Genomic DNA, 19,152 nt, shown 5'->3' with positions numbered 1-19,152 from the left:
ATTCACCAGTCCATCTTTCATTCTTCTCTGTGTTAGCAACCCCTTTCTGGAGATTCTAGACTCAACCCAAGAAATTAGAATCAAAAACAATGAAAGTTCTCAGCCACATTTCCACTTCTGTATCTGCGTCTGACAGTCTGAACACACCTGCCTATGTGCAACACCTAATGCTCTGCAAGAGAAAATAACTTATTCACTTGAAACCTTTTTCCTCCGTAAAGAAAAACCAGCTTCCAGAAATAGCCTAGAAATAGTTACAGCAAGCTGAGTTTTGAAAGCCAATCATAAATTCATTGCTTCTCCACCAATGTTTTGGAGCCATTGCTTTAGTTGTTATGCAGTTTTCATACATTGGAAAAACTCCAGAACATCAAGCACCTGTCTTGGGCGGAGTACTTGGTCCCATGGAGGGCATTTTAAATCAGAGGCCATTCTCCTACAAGTCCTGACAATGGGCACTCTCAGACAGGTGGAGGTTTGTGCAGACTTTACACATGTGATTGAGTGACTGTGTAAAGTTCCACTGGTGTTGATCTCCGAGATCAAGTTATCCAGTTTGGCATATGCTTCCTGCAGAATGATTAAGCTATCAGCATACACTCAAAGCTTGGCTATTTCACAACATCTTTAATTCTTAATGCTTTGGGGATATTGTCTAAAGCATGACTTAGCAATGTGGTAAATTCCATGTAGTAAAGACAGGATATTGAGGTAGAAGTTTCTTCCTTTGCTGTTCATGATCCCTCATCTTCTCCAACTTTCCATGTTAATCTAGGGAGGTACTTCTGACTCAATTTCAGGTTCAGTGCCAGACACAGTGATGTATTCATGGACAGAGCAGGATTGACTCTCCCCAGTTCTTTCTGCCTCCCCACCAGCACTCCCACCACCCATTTGTCCAGTTTGGTGTTACAGATAATATTCACCAGCTCTTTCTCGCCCAGAAATGCTACCCCTGCTGTGCCTTTGGCAGTGAAAGCTGGGCCAGGACCCACAGACTTCTGCCCCTTGGTGTCCCCGAGGAGCCAGCCTACTTTAAATAGCATTCAAAATATATAAAGTTGGAGGTTTTATGGAAGCTTTTGAGGTTAGAACTGATTTAGATTTTGAACAGCAGTATCAAGCATAAAAGCTTTAACTTGATTGCTCAAAACCAAAAACAAGGACTATTCAAACTTCTGAATTTATTATTCAATTTTATCTGTACCCTGCACAGCTAGATAGCCATCCTGTGGTGAGTTCTACCAATATTAATTTTTGATTCATGTAGAAAGCAGTGTCAAGAATCTTTAGATCACAAATCTCAACCTTGACCCCAAGATCTCTGATCCACAGTTCACAGGAAATTTCAAATAATATTCAAGTGAAAAGCAATCTCTTGGATTCCTACGAAGTACTTCCTTCAGGGTTCCTGTCCTCCTAAGACAAAGGAAGGCTGCAAATAATGCACTCCAACTCTCTCTTTCTCTCTTTCCTCCTTCCCGCTCTATAGTTCCATATGGTATATGTGTTTATGTTTCTTTATTATTGAGGAATTTAAAAAGCTAAGGAAAGGTTCATACATTTTTTTTCTTCTTTTTTTAGATTTATTGATTTGAAAGAGTAATGGAGAGACAAAGGAAGGGAGAAAGGGAGTTGGAGAGGGGAGAAAGAGAGGCAGAAAGAGAGCTCTTCCATGCACTGTGTAACTCCTTAAACACCTGCAGCAGCTGTTCCTGGTGTCATATCAAAGCCAGGAACCAGGAACTGCATCCAGAATTCCCAATTAGGTGGCAGGAACTCAGTATGTGAGCCATCATCTGTTACCTCCAAGGTGCATTAGCAGGATTAGAAGCACAGTTGATAGGACTTCAACGCTCACACTCAGATACAGTTGGTTTAACTTAAGGCACTAAAAAACCTGTTTCCATATAATACTGCATCTCCAGAAATGAGATTTTTGAAGAATCTAGAATTTGTTCCCATCCAAATGACACAGAGACATTGAGATTTATTTTTTTTTCTGACATTTGATCTATTTTGAAAATGACATTAACTTTCTGTGTTATTTGCTTATGCTTAAAAATAATGATCATGATGCAGCCTTCATTTTTAAAGGGGAATACAAAGAGAGAATGTTTCAAGAAGAAACAACAATTGTTTCACCCTCTCAAAGTGTGTCATGTAACAGCTGAGCCTTGGCACTGCCACCAATAAACAAGTGTGCCAAAGACAGCAAAATAGGAAAATAAAGAGCAGCTTTCTTCATGCCAAAATACCATTTACAGATAAGGAAAACATGAGTGCCACTTAGGTAAGGTAGATGCTGGGAAGGCAGTAGTGATGCCACTTACTGGGTAGTGATTGAGAGTATTGTTGGTTTGATTCCAGACCCTCTGAGACAAAGCAGCTGCAGTGTGTGTTCTGACATTGCCAGTTAGAGACTAGTCATGTTTCTCATTAGACTCTAAATGCTACTTGGCCACATTGAGAAATCTTCTGCAACACAAAGAAGCATGTCAATTATCCCCAAGGAAATGTGCTATAAAAAGAAAACAATAACACACAACATATTCTAACCTACCATTGGCCAATTATCCTTCAAGGTTTTCAAATTATGGTGGCTCAATCTAAAAACCTAAGTGCAAATTATAGACTAGTTTGGCAGTTTGTCCTTCAGTGGTAGAATTATTAATGTGCTGAGGCTAGTAATGCCCTCAACTAAGCTCTGAATGTCATCCTTTAAACGCAAATCCAGAATTTGGTGCCTGGCCTCTTGGTTCCCAGTTGTAGGGCAGCCAGAGTATGATTCAATTCATCTCTAATCTATTACCATAAATCATCCAGAAAGTTCCCAAGGAAAACCATACAGACCCACATTTTGTGAACTTCTTAGACTATGGGAGGTTCTTTATCAGAGAAGCACAGAATGGCTTCTTATCTACCTTCTTGGCTGCATTATCTAACAATTCTAGATAAGGGAGAAGAAAAAAAGAGAAAAAGAAATATTAAGACTTGAGATAACACAAAGTTGAATGATTGCTGTTAATATATCCCCTAACAGTGAAAAGAAAGGAAGTGCAATGATGCTTTCTTATTTAGAATGTCCCCAATCAAAGGAAAATATAATTTCCAGTTTGTTAGATGATGATGTCTAGAAGAAAGGACCACTTGGAATAACTGTAAATACACTCCAGATACTCTTATGGTTGCTGTGATTCTGTGTCACTGAGGATAGCAGTTCTCAAATTATAGTCTACAAACCTGCTAGAAATACTCAAGATTCCTTGATGAAAAAATTGTGGAGATTAGAACTTATTTCAAAATAATAAACACATACTTGCCTTCTTTGCTGGACTGATATTGTTCTTATATTACAAGACAATGGTAAGTAAAAAGTGGGTGAGTAAAAGGTGTTAATCTTATTAAATCCCCTTTCTTACATTCATTTCTGTTTTAATATTTCATGTGATAAAATTTACATTAAGCTCTTCTGCTCGGTATCCTGATAGGACGGTCATCTCCAGGGAAAAGTACTTACATGATTGTTTGAGTTGTGAGATTTTAAACAATGTGGAATGCAGCTGACAGAGGAGGCTTACATACTTCTTAAGCTTGGTGCTCTTGGTCTACATTCAACATCAACATTTTCAAATCTAACTGCTAGATTGGCTGTTTTTCAACCATTTCTTTTTTTTTTCTCAACTCCATCAACATTCCTTTTTAAAACAATTTTATTGACATACAATTCACATACTGTAAAATTCACAAGTTCTGTAAATTGTTTTTATGTTAACAAATAGTATTTTCAGAATTGTGCAGCCATCAAAGTATTTAAAACAAAACCTCTCAAACTCCTTAGCAATCAATCCCTATTTATTCCCCAACTCTTCAGCTCTAAGCAACCTACTCATTTACTTTTATTATTATTTAGGCTTATCTAGTCTTGACATTTCATATAAATTGAAATGATCTTGTGTAACTTACTTCTTTCACTTAGCACATTTTTGAGAATCACATATATTATAACAGATATGTGTCCTTCATTCCTTTTTATTACCAAGTAGTATCCCTTTGTATATATGTTACATTTATTTATTGTATATTTATTTAATTTATTGTTACATATAATTTATTATTATGCATTTAATGAATTGTGGACACTTAGCTTATTTTCCTTTTGCACCATTATTAACAATGCTATTAATAATATTTTATGTGCAATCTTTGTGCATAATGTATTTTGGTTTCTTTTGCATATACATGTAGTACTGGAATTGATGTGTCATGTGGTAACTGCTTAATGTTACAAGAAAATGCAAAATTGTATTCGAAATTAGTCTTTAAAACTTTCAGCACTAACTCATTCACTCATTTAGGAAATATTCATTAAATACATTTACTCCCAATTCTATGTGCTAGATATGAGTGATGTAACATTAAACAAAACATAAAGAGCAAGAAACACAAAACTATGACTTGGAGATAAAGATAATGATAGAAAAGGTTTAACTACATAGGGGCTGTGAAATAAAGGGACCTCAGCTATGCAGATGCCCGTAAATGTCCCTTAAAGAAGAATGTTTCTAATGAGACTCCAGCAATGAAATAATTGAAATTAAATCTACAAAGCAGTGAGAAAGTAAATGGCACAAAGGAACAACTGATAGAAGATCTGGGCACAGAAGAGGTCATGTTCTGTTGGAGAAATGGAGAATAACAATGTGGTTGAAGCTCTACAACGTGTAGAGAATGTATAAATTGAGTCTGGAGAGGTAGGCAGGGACCACTGAAGGGTTTTTAGTGGAGTGGTAAAACTATTTGACTGTATTCTAAAAGAACATTTTTGTTTCTGTTTGGAGAGTGGATTGAAGGGAAACAAAACAAGAGTCTTAAATCAGCCCAGAGGACAGTCAAATATACTTAAAAGTTATGTTGGCTTGTACTATTGTAATGAGAGCAATTCTGAAGACAAAGAGAATGGAATGAAGAAGCATTGGGACAATTGAATCACTAGGTCTTATTGACTGATTGGATATAGAGGAGAAGAAGAAGGAATTAAATCATATTTTCAAAACTCCTTGCATCCATTAGAAAGGCAGAGTGTGAATGAGAAACAAAGATTGAGGAAGAGAAAGAAACAGAGAGAGATGGACAGAGAAACTTTTTACCTGTGTTTCACTCCCAAGTTTCCCACAAGAGCCAGGGGTGGGCCAGTCAGAAGCCAAAAATGAATAAATTAATACATAAATAAACAAACAAACAAAGAAAAAGTAAAAAAAGAAACAAATTCCCATCTATCCAGGCCTCTCAGAGGGGAAACAGGGATACAAGCCTTGAGCTGCATTAGCTAGAAGCTGCAGCAGAAGCAGAGTAGCCAGGACTCACATCATATAATATAAAATGTGGGCATTTCCTTAGTTTTTTGGATTTTCTGCAGGCCACATGCATCATTAGCTCATTGCCCAAGTCTCAAGAAGGACTTGTGACATAGAGGGTAGAGCTACCGCCTGCACTGCCAGGATCCCATATGAGTGTGAGACAGTTCTGTATGCTCTACTTCTGATCCAGCTTCCTGTTGATGCACTTGGGATAACAGTGGAAGGTGACCCAGCTGCTCAGGCTCCTCTACCCACGTGGGAGACCCCAAAGAAGCACCCGGTTCCTGGCTTCAGTTTGGCCCAGCTTTTGCAATGTAGACATTTGAGGAGAAAAAAGCTGATGGAAAATTGGTATCTCTCTTTCAGTCTCTATGCCTGTCAAATAAATAAAATAAAACTTTAAAAAGAATTCATCTCAAAAAGGAAATCTGCTGACATGACAATTTTAGTAGCCTATTTTAGACTTCTAACTTTTAGAAATAAGCTATAAATGTGTTTGCTTTAAGCCTCTATGTTTATAGTAATTTTATACAGCAGCAACAGGAAACTAATCTATATACCCTTAAGGAGCAAGTTTGGTGGTTCAGTTATACAAATACATAAACATGTATTACCTGTCAAAATTTCAATTATAGACTTTGACTACTGTGTACCACCCAGATAATGACAATTGTACTCTTTTTCAAAGGATAGTGTCACTATTATAAATAATACAGAAATAAAGTTTCAAGAGAAAGCTTGTTACAGGAAGAAAAGTAGAAAACACTGGCTTGTTGGAACTTTCCATCTTTTATCACACATGACAACACTACACAATAATAAGGTGAAATGACAAAGTAGTTTACAAAATCATGAGCCAGAAAACATAATCCATCACTCTTAATGACTGTTTTAAACATTTTCCAGGGTTAGAAAAAACCCAAGGAGGTTGTTGATCAAATTAAACAATTTTGGTAGAATTTCCTGAAACAAACTCGGAAGTAAAACGATGTTAATTATTGTGAGGCAGAGTTAATTGATGGACTGGTCAATAACACATATAAAACGAGATTTCCTCTACCAAGGAAACAGGTGTCTGCTTGATGGAAAGGAAAAGTTAAACAATTCAATTGCTTTAATTTCACAGTCTGTGATTCTTCATAAAAATTTTAAAGATCAATTATGTCCTATCAATGTTAGATCCAAACCAAACTAAGTGATTTATGTACAAATACCCTCACACGTGGCACATTTGTTGATTGAGCAACTTATCTTTATTAAATATAAGCTCAAAGGACTATACTGGGAGGCAATTTACACTTATGACTTTCTCCACACTTTTTAATTCACCTCCACACTGTTTTAAAAACATACTCTTTAAATAACTAGAGGTCAAGGGATATTTCTTTTGTTTTAGAACCAAACCAATATAATGTAAAGACTCAAATATGTCCATAACATTTCCATGTTAAATTTAACCCACCCTTTCAAGATAAGAATTTTCAATGGTGCTACACAGACATGAAAATCCTAGCCCCAGAGAGTGGGTTTATTAATTTTTTTATTATAATTTTATAAGCACTCACATTATATCTACATAAAAATAACAGTGCACAGATGAATTCCCATAGAAGAACTGTGTAATGGAGACTAGTATGCCAAATAAAGGGAGCACTCCAAGGAAAAAACTAAATATCTTGGCAATATGATGCTAGATGTTGTACCTTTGCCTACATCTACAGTGTCATGAGGGGAAAATAGTGAGGAAGCAAAGTGATGTGGGAAGGGAGGAATTTCTATACCTACAAAAATTGTATTATGGAAGATAATAATAATATTTTTAAAATAAAGAATAGTTTCTGATCTCGAGAAGTTCACAGTCTAACAGCAGAAAACTGACATATGAACAGATAAAATACAGTGATGGATAGTCAATAGAGAGGCACCTAGACAATTCTAAAGGGAACAGCCTGCTGTGAGCCTTAATGACTGAACAGGAGTTCTGTAGATGCCAGCAGATGGGACCAAGTCACCAAGGCAAAAAGGGAATAAGGCTCCCTAGCACATGCAGGGAATTCACACACAGTTACAAGCTGCTGATTGCTAGAACCAAGTTTGCTATATTTAACATGCAATAATTAATGAGTAATGATAAAAGTATCATAACAGCACACACTTAGCTGAAAGAAAAGACATGTAATTTTTTGTTTTAATAACTATCATTTTGTTCAATCTATCTTCACCGCCCAATCTAGTAAAAAGTTAATGTGTGGGGTCATTTTAGCATTTTCCCCAATTTTATTACATTTTTGTGCATCGTAAGGGGCATTATATATAAATGTTTGGTCATAAGAGACTCCTAATTCTTCTTTTACTGTGCTTCTTAACAATTTTACAATAACTTGTAGGGAAAGAAAAATCCTTTGTATATAAAAGATTAAATCTAAGAAGAATCTGAAAAAAACATATGCGTGCAGCTTAACACAATGATAGCACCACTAAATCTTGATTGTCCTCCAGCTCTTGTGTCATCCTGAGCTGTCAATGATATGAAGTATATCTGCAAAAGCTACCCTGTGGAAACAATTAGATTAGTAGGAATGTACTCCTAGAGCATACACAGCAGTAATAGGCTATTGTCATATCACCCCGCAATACCTATAACAAAGAAAAACCCAAAGATTCATAGCAATAACTGGACTCAATAATTCTGCAATGAAAAGTCTTAATAATAAGTATATATCCAGCTTATGAATGAATATATAGAGTAAGGAGCATTAACTATATAACTTTCTATCATTTATATTTCTGTTAATCTATGAAGAGATAAAGACAGATCATATGACTTCAGTATTTTTATTAAAACATAAAGCAAAGTATTAAAAAATGATACAGGTGTAGAATCTAAAGCAATTATGCTTTGTAAAAATCTCAAAATAGTCTCACTTCCATCATCTCATCTGCTGAAAATATGTAAGGCAAACTGGATTATTTCACTTTTTCAGACATTACTCTTCTATTGGAATATATAGTAAGAAAATAAAGTATATATATTTTATTTTTATTATTTTATAATTTTACATTTTATTATTTTATTATTTTTATTTCTATTTTATTCTTTATTTTCTTACTATATATATATACATATATGACAAAATTAATCATTTTTGTACTATGATGAAATCCACACTTAAATAGAAGCCAGGCAGGTTAAGGCAAATATTTCAAAAATTACGTCTGTATTATTTCTGCTATTCTACAATTCAATCTTTTACTAAGCCTAAAATTTAGTTGTTAAGGATCACATAGAATCATAACCTTATACATAAAAGTGTGACAAGTTTTATTTTTCTTATTCAGCAGGAATTAAAATAAAATTAAGAAGAAAGAGAATGGAAGGAAGAAAAGAAACAAGGAAGGAAGGAAGGAGGGAGGGAAGGAAGGAAGGAGTTGGGGCCAATTTGATGGCTCGAAGGGCTAATCTTCCACCTGAAAGTGCTGGCATCCCTTGGGAATACTGGTTCATGTCCTGGCTACTCCATTTCCCATTCAGCTCCCTGCTTATGACCTGGGAAAGCAATGAAGGCTAGCCCAAAGCCATGTGAGAAACCTGGAATAGTTTCATGCCTTTATTTGTTCAGCTCTGACCATTGCAACCATTTATGGAGTAAACCAGAGGATGGAAAATCTTTCTCTAATTCTCTCACTCTATCTGTAAATCTACTTTTAGAATAGAAAATAAATAAATAAATAAAAAGAAAGGAGTTGATCATCAGTTCTATGTCAGATGTTGAACAAGTTCCTGAAATTACAAAATACTGTATGAACAATATTATAAGAGAAATATGAACAAAAAAATGGGAGATATGAAGATCGTGATTGGGAAACATGGAGATAACTAAGCTTTGAGTTTTTGAAATTCACCAAGAAAACATGCAGACAAAAGTGTATCCCAGCTCCGTGGGTCAACAGGTACACTAAGACATAGAAGGATGAAGGAGTACAAAGAAAAGTTTGTCTAGTTCAGAGTTGGTAGCCACATGCACACAGGGGAAAAACATGACCACACTGGGAAGGATTATGTGCAATACTGGAAGTAAGCAGGAAGCAAGAAGCAGGAGAGTAGACAACCCTGGAGACACATGATAACCAGGAAGCACTGGCACAATTTAAGGTTTGCTCACTTGTGTTGGTAGGAAGTGGCCAAGACCTTTACTATCATTGTGCAAGTGAAGAAAAGGAAGTGGCAACTGTGTAGATAAAAGATGGCAAACTCACCAATGTGGTAACTTTGGATAATAGAGAAAGAATACCAAAAAAAAAAAAAAAAAGAACAGGTTTACAAGAAAAGGTAATGAGTTTTTATATTTCTCTATGTTGAATATTTGGTGTTGATAAGACTCCTAAAAACTAAGAACTAGGGTAAAGCAGGTGATTTAGGAATTAGGTCCCTAGAGGAGAGGAGCTGAGTATAAATGGTTACATTTGTGAAAGAATAAAATCTTTGGGTCTAAGATCTATCTTTGCCTTCTATCTTCCTGTCCGTAAAGTTGTGCACACTATCAAGCATTAGGTAAGCATTCAATAAACATTTGTTATGACTTCTGTAGGAATGACTGTGAAACAAATAGAAAAGACACCATGAATAAGACCTCATAAATGTATTTCAAACACAACCATATTTAAGAGACAGCAAAAATAGGATAGTTTTAAACAAAAAAACAATAAAGTACCAAAGAAGAAGGAGAGATCCAGGCAAGAGATTTCACAGAAACCAAGAGATAATATGGAAATGTATAGTGGACACATTAACAGATACTCAGTATATGCACCTGTAGCAAATTACAAAGAATGTAAACACCAAGATGCAAAATAATTCCTTTCAAGAGCATATTTTATTTAAGTGGCAGATCATCTCCTATGAGCTAACTTTAGGGACTTCAAAATTTCAATCTTGTAATTAACATTGTCAACACATAAATTTTTCAAAATATTCTTTATATTTAACAATGTTGCAGAGATGGTATCATCCAGTTGGATTGGAACAAATATGTTCATTACACAGTTTCTCAGTGACAAGAGCTTTTGTCTAAACTCTTTTTGTAGATGCCATCAGAAAACAACCTCTGCACTTATAACCCTCCCTTCTAACCTGAAGGCCTCCACACTACCTCATCACTGGGGATGAAGGCCAGATATATTCTTTTCACATTTATCATTATGTCCAAGGGAATCACAGCATTTATTTAAATATTTCTCTAAAATATAGCTGCTTTGACAAAAATCCTAATTTAATCAGTACCTGGAGAACTCAGAACATACTTGGCAAATATTTGCAAGGAACTATAGTGCCAAGAATCATAGAAATGACGATTTGAAAATTCTTTACAACCTCAAAGTTCTGAAACCAGCTCAGAAGTCATCTGGAGAGTAGTCCGCCAGTGCCTACCTCACCGGAAAGACCTCGAGATGCCCCCAAGGAGATCACACATTGGCTAAAGCAGATGATCCAGGGATACTGGTATACTGAGGGATGAAGGAATCAATATCTCAAGCCACATCAATAGCTCTGTCCACGGAAGAGTTGGTTCAGCAGCTGGTTGGCTTGACCACTGCACTTCTGATAAAACGGACTGGCCCTACCTGGCTCTTGGGAGAGATCCTTGAGCATGAATTGTACACCTGCCTGAAATCCTGGGCTATGCTGTAACAATTTGACTTCTGGGATGCTGAAAGCCTAAATGAGTGGTCCTAGTAGAAACCCGAGACACAAAGGGTTGGGTAAACTTACCATATTGGTAATATTTTGGACATGTTGTCACTAACAGAAGAAAATGTCGCCTTGTGTAAATCCACCAAGAGGGGACACCTAGAAGCTTATACCTATTTTCTCCCAGGTTTTTCCCTATGTACCATTCTCCATTGCTGATGTTAATCTGTGTCTTTTTACAAAAAGTAGTAACCATGAGAATATCACTGCTTTCCTGCATTTCATGAACCCTTCTAGGGAGCTCAGTGATGATCTTGGTGACAGTGGCAGAAGATGAAAGATCACTGCTTTCTTTACTTATGTTTAGGTTCCCAATAAAGTCATATATAATAGTGGGGTGACAAGAGGAAAGTATTATACTTACTTAATATAACTACATAATATTATAGTATTCAGAAATTAACAAAGAAATATGGGAAATTTTGTAATTTCATGCTTAAGTTTGATGAGGAGTGCAGAGTCAAAACACTCTGAGATAAAGAGAATAATCTAATGGCAGTAAAAAGAGGGCAGCTTACATGGCCCACTTCTTCAGATTCCTTTTTGTATTTCTATCTCTTGGGTTATACAACAAGATACCTCTAACATGAGGGTTTTGGAGAAGAAATAAAAAAGAGAAGTTCAGAGAATTGCACACTGTTCCAATCATTGAGAATCTACTATCTATATCATGAGTCTCACAATTCAATCAGAATTTCAGTACAAGCAGTCTTGATATTTTACACATCCCTGGGACATTTCTAACACAGTCTGTGTGGCCAGTAGTTGTAGAACAAGTTTTAAGAGCTTCAAATCTAGGCAGCCAGCCATCTAGTACATAAAATAACCTCTAAAAAGTCCTTGTCATTTTCATTTCTAGGAATAGGAGATTCACAATTTCCCTAAGAAGCTGTCCTCAATAGTTATTCATCTTGTTATAAAAATGCCCAACATCAATGTATAAATATCCACATGTATCTTTGCTCTCAGATATATGCAGTGAGCACATACAGAGTGCGCCACATCACTTTCCACGTAACAGTACAAAGACTGTGATTTTCTTACTTCTTGCCTTGCACTATCCCTCAGAGCTGCTTTCACAGATCTCAATCAACCAGATAGGAACAGCCTCTCCAGTGACTTTCTAAACCAGCACTCTCAAGATGATCACATGAAAAATGGAGATGAAGCATATGTATTAGGGAAAAGGATCACAACTTTTAATACATACAGTTTCATTTGAGTGCTTTGTACTTAGAATACTGAGTCCAATAGAAAAAAATATATAACAAGAAGAAAAAATTATATACATATTTAACAAAAACACATTGATACCACAAAAAAATAAGACTTACAAGAGATAAATGTAGGGCCTGCCATGGTAGCTAAAGTCTTCACTTTACATACACCAGGATCCCATATGGGCGCCGATTCTAACCTTGCACTTCCCATCCAGCTCCCTGCTTGTAGCATGGGAAAGCCATCAAGGACAGCCCAAAGCCATAGGACCTTGCACCCTATGGGGGAACTGAAAGAAGCTCCTGGCTCCTGGCTTCAGATTGCCACAACTCTAGCTATTGTGGCCACTTGGGGACTAAATCAACGAACAGAAGATCTTCCTTTGTGTTTCTTCTCCTCTCTATATCTGACTTTCCAATAAAAATAAAACAAATGCTTAAAAAACAAAATAAATGTAGTATGGTAGTTAGTTAACTTGGTTTCTTGCACCAATACTAACTTACAGAGATAATCTGAAATAGAACAAATTTCAGGGACTAACATCAGATGGTAAGTGGGAAGCAATGGATTTCTAAGGAGGGGGAATGATTTTTCAGAGTAGTAAACTTTTTAAAAAAAGTTTTGTTCTTATCAGAAAGACAGATGTACAGAGAGAAAAAGAGACAAAGATCTTCTATTCACTGCTTCATTCCCTAAGTTGCCACAATGGCCAGAGTTGAGTCTTTCTAAAGCCAATACGCTCCTCCAGGTTTCCCACGCTGATTCTGGGTTCCAAGGACTTCTGCCATCCTCAACTGCTTTCCCAGGCCACATGCAAAAAGCTGGATGGAGAATGGAGCAGCCAGGAGATGAACTGGAGCCCATATGGAATGCTGGCAGTACCAGATGGAAGATTAGCCCGTCGAGTCACTGCCCTAACCCCAGACTAATAAACTTTAAAAGAACGGACCTCATGAGTTTTCCTTTTCTTAGTGTCTGCCTAAATACAGAGTAAATTTTGTTCTGCTCATTATCCTGCAATACGGCTGTGTTCTATTAAGCTTTTCCAATAAAGCAACCTAATTCAAAATCAGCAGTAAAGTTTTGAGATGTGAGCAACGGGATGGGCATGATGGCACAGCACACTAAGTCTCTACCTGAGGTGCCCACATCCTATATCAGAGTGCCACCTGAAACTCAGCTGTGCCATTTATGATCCAGCTACCCTAATGCACCCAGAAAGCCAGCTCCACGAATGCCCAAGTACTTGAGTCCCTGCCACCTGTGTGGAAAATCAGGATGGAGTTTCAGGCTTCTGACTTTGGTCTGTCCCATTTCTCTATGTCACAGGCATTTGGTGTGTGAACCAGTGAGTGGAAAATCTCGCCCTCTCAGTTTGGCCCTCTCTTTCTTTAACTCTATCTTTAGACACATGAAAAATGTTATAAAATGCATGCTACACATCACTAATGGTATCTTGATCTCTCTAAATTATACTAATGCAATTTCTTCTCTTAATTTTTTAGAATCTTCAACTTCACTCCTATTGACTCTTATTTTCATTCAACTCCCTTATACATATTGAAAGTTCTTTGAAGAGAGGGACCCATGTTTTACAGTTCTCCTTTTTGTCCCTTGCTGCTTTCATAGTGCCATACACAGAGGAGGCAATCAATAATCGTGGATGGCCAAGCAGTCCTTCCAAGCAGCTCGGACATTCATGATTGAAATGGTTTCCAAGTCACATTAATCTCACAGTCTACAAATAACTAACCTCTCCCCTTTGCCAGTTTGATCCATGGCAGGATACAGGCTTATTGCTGTGTGTTCCTGCCTCTCCACAGGACTGCTCTACCACTTTAAGTTAGGGGCCAATGTGCCCTTGAAGCATTTCTTTTATTCATTCTCACATACAATTACATTCCTTCAATTCACTACACACCAAGGGCCCTGGCATCCTGGTGTCATCCATTCTCATTGCATTATTGGCCAAGCATCATGGCATTGTAACAACCTTGGCATGAATGCCCACAGAAGATCTCTGTTTCCAAATCTCTTCAGTAAACCTCTTTCACACCATTTGATGTGAAATAAAGGAAGCAGGTGTGGTGATGAATCCTTTCCTAAAGCCAAAAGCACCTTGGCTGCTAAGAGGTCCAAATGTCACACCTATACCATAAATACAGCAAGTTTTGCTTTGTTGACCTTTGCATTCTTTAAAGGCCAAGCTCTCTTCTCTGCTATAAAAACTTGTTAGAAAATTGCCACTTGAAGACAACCATAAAAATCCAATGTTTCTTTGCAGTGTGGGATTTAGGAGAGAATTATTAAATAACAGCATCTCCTTCATTTCTCATGATACATATTCAGTATTCTTTTGTTCAGGAGAAGCACATGAACACTTCCAAAGGCATCAGGATGCACTATATAAGTTAAGATACCCAATAAAGCTTGCAAGCAAAGATAATTTATGAGACTTGGGGTTACGTTAGCTGGCTACTGTCATACACATAAAGATCTGGGCACATAGTAAACATCCAAGAACGGGATGCAGATGGAAAAGGGTATGGCGTATTGGTACATCAGAGCACAGTCCACTAGTCGGCAAGCAGTCGGGATAATCAGAGATGAGTGGTAGAAATAACAAATATCTTTTTTCCAGGCTCAGAGCCTGAAAAGAAAAAGCAAATCAGCAGGAATGCCTCTTTTTGTCTTGACCACGCCAGTGAGTTAAAGCCAGCCTGAAATAGCTATATGAACATTTGAGTAGCAATGTTCCTCCAATGTTTAAAGCCAATAAGCAGTTTGTTGAAATTTAGATTCCAGTGCAGTCAGAGGTAGGATTAGGGAAATTGCATTAGCAAGAAATCCTTGGACAATGCTGATGTTGCCCATCTATAGAACACACGTTGAATGGCGCCCACCATGTGCCACTATATCTTGTTCCTGTAAATTCACTCATTTATTCCTTGTGATACTATTATTATCATCTTATTTCTACAGATGTTAAAGAGGTACCCACGTTCTCAATGCTAAATGGCAGAGCACAATTTGAGGCAGACAGCCTGACCCTGTAGGTTTTACTGGCAGAACCATCCAGGTGTCCCCTTCTTCCTGGTCCAGACATGGAGTGCTTAACTGGAATCTGGGTGCCCTGACAGAGTGAAATCATGGGAATCATCAATGATTTAGCACCCATCTAATGTAATCAGAAGAGCAAATGATGCTAATAATATTTACTTGATAGAATAAGAATCATATAATCAGCAGGGTATCCAGCTACAGACCTCTTGAATGACTGGTTGTTTCTGCACCTACTTTCATCCATTTTGTATCTGTTGCATCACTCCCTATCAAAGTCTGTCTCTGCGGAGTGAAAAGTAGAAAGCAAATTAGCACAAGAAACTATGCATGGATTTTCTTTCACATTGTTCCCCATAAGAGACTCTAGCTCCACCTCCACACAAGTTTTATCTTACTAGACTCTGTACAGTTTTGCTTGTGTGTGTGTGTGTGTGTGTGTGTGTGTGTGTGTGTGTGGCTGAGAAATGCTGGCATCGCCCATGGATAAAAATCACTGTAAATACCCTGATTTGAAAGGGCCTCTGGGCCTGCTGCCTGGCTGCTCTAGGCAGCTAAAGATTGAGATTCCATTGAATTACAATATACTGCAGTGTGAGGCAGCAGCAAATGGGGGAGTGCCAGGCTTGTTGCCTGATAACACAGCTGCCATGAGCGCTCACACAGGGTCCCAAAAGCTGCCCAGCCTTCAGTGGCAGCCACAGCCACTTGGCAGGTGAGGGCTTCGTCTTGGAAATGGCAGCCTCATCACAGAGGTGTCGCTGGCTCCATGCTTCCCCAAAGGTCCAGAGAGGCTGATCAAAGTTAAACACATTTGCAGAGACGGAGGAGCAGTAAGTAACAGTGAACTCACTGCTCCCACGCTACCCGGTAGAGGGAGAGCAGGAAATGAGCAAAGTAATCCCTGATAAACAAGTGGAAACAAAACATGCCATGCCCTGTGAGAATGCTCTTGCTCTCAGATATGCATTGAATCTATTTCTGAAAAATTTCCATCTTAGGCACAAACTAATAACATGCAGAAAATGCAGGGGAAGCTTAAGGGCTGAAACTCATACATGACTTCATGCTAATGACAGGCAGAGCTATAGTCATTTGCCTTTTTCTATGCTGTCAATTGCATATGAAGGAAAACAGCATTTCTATAAAAATATTTTAAGATATATTTCAATTTCTTAGGTAAGCTGAACTACTGTATGTGTATAAAATCAGGCTATGAAGTACATTATTATGAACATTTAATGTTTCTCTCTGCTAAATGTTGAGAGATAGTACTTTTTTCCTGGGATAATTGTTCTTTCAGGATAAGTAGATGTAAATATATGTTTAGATAATCCAAATATTTTCCAATTAGCTGAGAGCTTGTAACACAATAAAAATTTTACATGACTTTCCTTTTTCATTTCCCCTTAATTTTAATTCATTAGCCAGTGAAGCATGACAGCAAATATCTAACTTACAAATCAATTCAGAAGTGTTGGAAAGGTTAATTTCTTTATTTGTCTATAACAAATCAACCTTCCTATTAGGAAGGCTGTCATGAAAAAGGCTAGCTAAACATCCAATCCGTTTGAAGTATGATCCTATAATTAAATCGTGTCTTATGCATTACTTAATTTTTCTTGGATAAAAGTACTTCCAGAGGTTTTTCTTGCCTCTGTTCCTCTCCCTGAGTTTACCTCCAGGAACTTGGAGATGGCAAAGGACTTGTTTGAGGGCTGGTTGTAATCCTGAGTCTTTACAACACATCATAATCACTATGATTCAAATGGTAAAATTTCATTATTTTTATAGGTGAGTAATATTCCATTGTGTATATTTCTTTCAGTTCTGTGACACAGCAGGACCAAACGTGTAAATCCAGTGAATTTTTCAGTGTACCCTGCAGAACAACTCTTTGCTGGAACTTTGTCATTGTGATGGTTCTTTAATCAAAAAAAAAAAAAAAATACCAGCAGAAAATATCAATAAATTATCTGAGATCCTAACCACTGTTAGCTAATCTGAAAGTCTCAATTCATATTAAGCTGTTGACAAAAATAACAAAGACCTTCCAGGATCTATGCTATTCTTTTCTCTTCTTATGAAAACTCAAGGAATATCTTCTCAGCATTTTGGCTAAGAACAAGTGTGAAAAGCCAAAGAAATGACACTTTATATCTAGCAGCCAAATACAGTGTCCTGTGCATTTTTGTAAATAAAGTTTTATTGGAACAAATCTACCACTAAAGCTGTTTTTTCATTATAATATCAAATTTGAATAACAAAATTATATGACTTACAAAATCCAAAATACTTATTACCTGGCCCATTACGACAAAAGTTCTTCCCACTCCCTTTTCTAATTTTCTTCCTGCTTGCAATAGCCTTGGAGAACATATGTAAAGATGGGACCAATATAAAGAAGCCTGTATATGTGAATGACAATATGGAACTAAACTTCTTCTGCAACCACTGAACTTCAGGTGAATCAAAAATGAGACTTCTTAGGCTAAATTTCCAGAGATATTAGGATTGTTTGTTACACCTAGAGCAACATTTTCCCCCTAGGAAAAAACAAAAAAATGTTCTGTAGCAACCTATGTTCTCTTATTTAATCATTCTGATTCTTAACTTGGCCGAAAATATTAAGTATCACTGACAGTATACATTCACCTATAACTTCTCATTACATACTATTTAAGTTAGCAAGTGATTTTAGGAAAAGGTGCAGCCATTTTCCTAATTTTTAATTTCTAAAAATAATTTTAAACTTACTGGTTTAGGATGGGACTCAGAGGGAAAGCAACTCTCAAAATAGGTAGTTATCATGAATTCAGAGATACTATAAATTGAACAACACTGTGAAAATGAGTAGCACCACACAGAAACACTTCATTTCACATATCCCAGAGAAGTTTCTGACCTGGAAAGGCTACATGGGTTGATGTCTGTGACCCATTGCTTCACAACACAGCCTTCAGCAGTGACAGGCAAGGTTGAGGTCTTTGTCACAGTACCTATAGGCTTCCCTCATCACAAGGACACCTGTTCCCTTTCAGCAAGGGAGGAGTTTATAGGATTAAGACTCATTATCTGATGTAAACTCCAAAAGTATGATTTGGGTCCCTGGGGGTAGATTCAGAGATTTCTTAACTTGGGGTTTGTGGAAGAATAAAACACAAAATGACTCTGAAGACTTTCATTATCTAATCCTGTGTAGCCACTAAAGTGAGAAAAATAATCACAAGATGATTTTCAGTGGAGCCAAGTAACCCTTCTGACTGTGGGGCACCAATAGGAGGTAATCCTCCAGAACGAGTTCTCCATAGGACCATTGTGTCTTGATGATGGGACTAAACCTCCTTGTATAATCTGGTGCCAGGGAATTTGGAAGGGTGAGCTTGAACAGTCAGGAAGATAAGCACATTTCAGACTTTAAATTACCCCTTACTGGGCAGTTTTGGCAAAAGCAAACAAAACAAAACCAGGAAAGATGCAAAACAAATCTTACATTGTGCAATCCAAAAGGAGGAAAGCAACTGTAGATGTTTGATAGCCTACACTGTCTAACAGTCTTCAATCATTTAGAATTTCCAATGCATGGCTTTCAGCAGGCATGGTATATGTTATGTACATATGGTTACCTTTGAATTGCAGCATAAACGTTAATCTAACAATATTGGTTCCTAACCAGAATTGCACTTGTTAATGGACACAAGAAATTTTATTCTGGGTATGAACATCATAAGAGAAAATCTTTTTAAAACAAATTTGTATAGGGAC

General features: G+C 37.1%; 1 pseudogene; it reads right to left on the bottom strand.

Annotated features, from left to right (window-relative positions):
* Positions 1-436: 436 nt before the first annotated feature.
* Positions 437-1,046, bottom strand: LOC121158444 (annotated as a pseudogene).
* Positions 1,047-19,152: the final 18,106 nt, after the last annotated feature.

Source organism: Ochotona curzoniae, unplaced genomic scaffold (assembly GCF_017591425.1).
Source record: "Ochotona curzoniae isolate NIBS_2020 unplaced genomic scaffold, NIBS_Ocur_1.0 contig_3819, whole genome shotgun sequence".
Classification (NCBI taxonomy): Eukaryota; Metazoa; Chordata; class Mammalia; order Lagomorpha; family Ochotonidae; genus Ochotona; species Ochotona curzoniae.
This window is presented reverse-complemented; position numbering and strand designations above follow the sequence as displayed.